The sequence below is a fragment of the Dasypus novemcinctus genome, chromosome 12 (genome assembly GCF_030445035.2).
Source record: "Dasypus novemcinctus isolate mDasNov1 chromosome 12, mDasNov1.1.hap2, whole genome shotgun sequence".
Lineage (NCBI taxonomy): Eukaryota > Metazoa > Chordata > Mammalia > Cingulata > Dasypodidae > Dasypus > Dasypus novemcinctus.
In genome coordinates this window covers 10,402,720-10,407,991 of record NC_080684.1, presented here as the reverse complement: position 1 = coordinate 10,407,991, position 5,272 = coordinate 10,402,720, and the positions used below count along the sequence as shown (strand labels likewise).

The 5,272-nt window shown below is 40.6% G+C and overlaps 1 pseudogene; it reads right to left on the bottom strand.

The window, feature by feature from the left end:
• Positions 1-392: 392 nt before the first annotated feature.
• LOC101421724 (gephyrin pseudogene) lies at positions 393-1,278 on the bottom strand (annotated as a pseudogene).
• Between the last annotated feature and the right edge of the window lie 3,994 nt (positions 1,279-5,272).

The following is a 5,272-nucleotide window of genomic DNA, read 5'->3' as shown; positions in this document are numbered from 1 at the left end:
CTCCCGATGACCATGACATCCACCACGTGACCCTTGTGGAGCTCCATGTACTGCTCAGTCTCTGCATCAACAAGACACTGGCACTGCACATGCTCCTTAGATGGCTACTCATCTGATTACCTGCACTCCATGCCCAAGGTCGTGGTTCTTGGTGATGCCAAGTCAGTATACCCCAGTGGAATTCTGGGGGAGGATCCAGTTGTACATCACGTGATAACCTGGCTTTGATGATGGTTGGCCAAGGATCCAAGATGCCTTGCAGTCACAACAAAGAGATTGTTATTGACCACAGCTAACACAGGATTCCCTGGTAGTGCAAAGATTATTTTTCTTGCACCATCAATATCCAAAGTTGCAAATGTCATTGGCAGGCCTAGTTTCATTAAAAAACACTACCAAAATGGTAAGGTGTCATCTTTGGGATTGAGCAGCTCATTCCCTGTTGCATGGCTGCAACCACTGGAAACTTATTAATGTCAACCTCTGTGACACCTACAGTTTCCAGAAAACCAATTTCTGAGGGGCCATATGGGTTCCTTTGGCGAGAACATGTTCCCTTCTTTTAATGCCATGGCCAATAGGTCTGACGTCTTGGCCTGGCTAAGCTTGCACCAAAATTCACACTTCAGTTTCTTCAGTGCCATCATCTGCTTCCCTGATTAAGTTTGGTATCTTCCACTTGTACCACTGCATCAGCACCACAGGGGATTGGAGCACCTGTTGTAACCCGTATGACTTGTCTTGGCATTACTGTTTGAATTGCCTGTCTACCAGCTTGGGATTCCCCAATGACGAAATGGTCTCCCCAGTGATGAAATGGGCAGCAGCTCAGACAGCATAGCCATCTTGCACTGATGTGGGGAAGAGGGGTAGGTTGTCTTTTGCATACACATCTTGAGCAAGGACTTACCCCATTCCATCTCAGTAGTTGATGATTTCTGTCATTTCTGGGACTGTGATGAAAGCTTTGTCCATAGATGTCAGGGGAAATGGAGACATATGGTGTCTCCTAGCCACCTTGGTGATATCAACATCACTGTGACTGGCTCTGAGAATATTCTCCTTGTTGCTCCACCGACTCTACAGCAAGAAGCTGTAGAGGCAAGAAGTAGCCTGAACATGAGGTGATTTGGAAGTAGTACTGAGGGATGCTGCATCTTGTGGAAGCACCTGAACACCATGAGAAATGATGGAGTCTGGAATCTGTTCATCTTCATTGCCTGTTGGAAGACTGGAATAATTGATGAGACCAGGGATAGGCTGCTCACTGTGTGCCATGGCGTAGCAGCTTGATATTGTTTACGAATTCCAAAAATAGATATTGGATTATGTTTATAAACTGGTCTGTTCCTCTGGGCATATTAGATTGGATTGGATTCAGAGGTTTCACTTTTGTTAATACTTGATTAAATAATGATTAAGGCCTTGATTGGGCTATGTCAGTAGGGCACTGACCTGAGAAAATGACATGATAGAGGAATTAGTAGGAGTTAGTACTTTCGATACTGAAGCCCTGGGTAGTAAACACACAGGAGAAGAACACAAGAGGAATAGAGACAGCTCCTTGACACGGCAGAGGCCCCGGAAGAGAGAGAGCCTGATAGTCTACAGCTGACCTTGTGGAGAGACCAGAGCAGGGAGCTCAAGATGTTGAGTGCCTCTCTCCCACATGGTAAGTCCCAGGTTCAGTTCCCAGTGCCTACTAAAGAGAAGATGAGCGGACACAGAGGGCAGACAACAAGTACAAACAATGAGGTGTGGGGGGATAAATACATTTTTAAAACTTAAAAAAAAAAAAAAGATGTAACAGACTGGGAGAAAGTACTTGTGAATGTGTCTGATAAAGGACTTATAAGCAGAATATAAAATGAGCTCTTAAAACTCAGTAATAAATCAATTTTTTATATGAGTAAAAGATTTGAAAGGACACCTCACCAAAGATACATGAAAAGCTAATAAACCCATGAAAAAAAAAGTTCAATATTGTTCATTTTAAAGGAAATGGAAATTGAAACCATGAGGTTCCAACATATACTAATAAAAAAAGAGAGGGGAAAAAAAAAACCCCAAAACACTGACAATACCAAGTACTGAGTATTTGGAGCAAGGAGAACTCTCACACATGACTGATGGGAATGCAAAATGTTACAGCCACTTTGGAAAAAAGTTTGGCAGTTTCTTGTAAATTTTAAAATAAGTGACTTTATGACCCAAAAATCCCACTCTTAGGTATTTACCCAAGAGAAATGAAAAGGTATATTCACTTAAACACTCACATGCAAATGCTTGTAGAAGCTTTATTCATAATTGTCCCAAACTGGAAACAACCTAGATGCCCTTCACCTGGGGAATGGATAAACACACTCTGGTACATAAATAACATGGAATGCTACTCAGATGCATAAAGGAATTAACTATTGGTACCAGCAAGAGCTTCAATAAATCGCAAATGCATTAGGCTAAGTGAAAGAAGCTAGGCTCAGAAGGCCTCATTTTGTACGATTCCATTTATATGATGTTCTGGAAAAGGCAACCACAGGAGCAGCAAACAGATCAGTAGTTGTCAGGGGTTAGAGGTTGAGTGAAGGGTTGACTGCAAAGGAGCAGAACTTTTTTGGAGTGATGGAACTTTTCCACGTCTTGATTGTGGTGGTTACATGACGGTATGCATTAGTCAAAACTCACTGAAGAGAGAATTTTACTGTGGGTAAACTGAAAAAGTAAGTTTAAAAAATAACCACAAATATATGATGATAAAGAGCCTGGTTGATAACAGTTCTGGAGACCAATTAGGGTGATTAGTAAAACTATGAACATATGATTAAGAAACACACCAAAACTGCTGCCGCAGAGTACACAAAGCATTGTTTAATGTTGTAAACATTATGCCAGGTATGGCAATGAGGATTTACACCATTATGCACCAAAAATTAACTTTCATACATGGATTGATAAATGGATCACTACAAAGATAAACCCAAGGTATATTTTAAAGAATATCCTAGAATTAACTACTATGTCATGTACTGGGAACCATAATAATAGATTTTAAAACCTTGCCAATAAAGTAGTCATTTGTCTATCTGATAAAAGTAAAAAGGCAGTGAAAAAATGCCTTGCTATTAAAAACATTATAGAAATTTATCCATGGGAAAAAAAACCTCAAGTATGTGCTTCTGGAAGAGTTGCTAAAGCAAATGTGGAAACTCAAAACAATCAAAGTAAAGCTGCTTATCCTCCTAGTAACTGGCATGCCTTCATATACACATAATCTTACTGGGACATCTTAGCAAAGAGAAATGCTTTGATGTCCAGTTTAGAATCAAGGACTTCCATGTGCTTGCTATATTACCAGAGATTTCTAACTTCACAAATTATTATTACAAAGCTCTTCTGTTGGGAAGCAGATGTGGCTCAACTGATAGAGCATCTGCCTACCACATAGGAGATCCAGGGTTCGGTACCCAGGGCCTCCTGGCCTGTGTGGTGAGCTGGCCCATGCACAGTGCTGCCAGGCACAAGGAGTGCTCTGTCACGTAGGGGTGACCCTGGCAAGGAGTGCGCCCCACAAGGAGAGCTGCCCTGCATGAGAAAAGTGCAGCCTGCCCAAGAGTGGCACCGCACACACGGAGAGCTGACGCACCAAGATGACACAACAAAAAGAGACACAGATTCCTGGTGCCGCCTGACAAGAATGCAAGGGGGCACAGAAGAACACACAGTGAATGGACACACAGAGCAGACAATGGGGGAGGAGGGGGAGAAATAAATTTTAAAAATAAATAATGAAAAAAAGTGCCTGGCACCGAGTATGCATTTAAAAAAAAAAAAAGCTCTTCTGTTACAATAAGTTTAGCACATTTATTTTATAAATGATCACGTGTCACATTTGTGCAATGTATTAACTGTGCAAAGAACTTTGGTAGACATAACTTTCCTTATTTAAATTTAAAATTTATACTTGAACTTGTAAGGATTTCAGAAACTTTCAGCCCTGTAAAATTCTGTTATTTCAGAGTTCAGGAGTTTTCTATCAACTTAGTCATAGATGTATATCATTATAGGCAGTATATTTATTTTAGTCCTTTTTCTTCATAATAACAAGAAATAGGATTTGTAGAGACCTCGCATTTAAGCAGCTGCCAGCAAGAGTGGTATTTGAGCTATGGCCTTGATTCAAGTAGCAATTAAGATTCCATTTCTCTCTCTTCAGGCCACACCACATCCAAATACCATGTATTATGTGAATAGAATGCTAGAATTTTAGAGTTTTATACCTAGAAGCTACATGAGACTTTTTTTTAGCACAACCCATTCATTTCACAAGTGAGAAAATAGAAGGCCAGAGAAGCTAAGTGGTATATACTTAGATAAATACTAAGATAAATATTTAGCTACCAAAAAACTAGTTAGATTTAAAAAATAATTCCAGAGTAGGAGAATTCAGAGTCAACTCAAATATGTTACTATCTTCAGCTGATTCTACCCATCTCTCCTTGTTTTAATTAAAAATATAAATAATTACACTGTTCTTTTTATCTGCAAACTTCCAGTAGCCTAGAAGGGGACAGGAAAGCCTGGACAGAAGGAATCCTGTGGTTGGTCTCACAATTCCATTGGAGTATTCACTGCCTAGGGAAAGGATGGGCTACCTAGTAATCTCACTGAGCTGTTTGGGCTTTCAAGACTCAGGCCAAAAAACAATAATAGTAAAAATAATAAGCAGCAACACCTCTTTTCAAGTCCTGTGGTCACTAAGAATGAGTGAGGGCTTCTGGTAAAAGAAAACATTTGTATAGAACTTACTGAGGACAAAACATGCATGTATTAGTCAGCCAAAGGGGTGTTGATGCAAAGTACCAGAAATATGTTGGCTTTTATAAAGGGTATTTATTTGGCGTAGAAGCTTCCAGTTACAAGGCCCTAAAGAGTCCAACTCAAGTGCCATCAGAGGTACTTCCTCACCCAAAATCTGTTGCCATGTGAGGAAGCAAGATGGTGGGTGATATCTGCAAGGGTTCAGCCTTTCTCTTCCCTCTTAAGACTCCATGGTCCCAGCTTCTTCCAATCTCAGCTGTAGGCTAGCATAGAGCTCCTCTCTCTTCATCTGGGGCTCATTTCTTTCTGGGCTCAGATGCTCTGTTCTCTTCACAAGGTCAACTGTAAATTATCAAACTCACCTCTCTTCCCAAGGCTGCAAGACCCGTGGTGTATCTTCTCTATGTATCTACTACTGTGTATCCAACTTCTGTGTTCTTGATTGAGTGTCCAT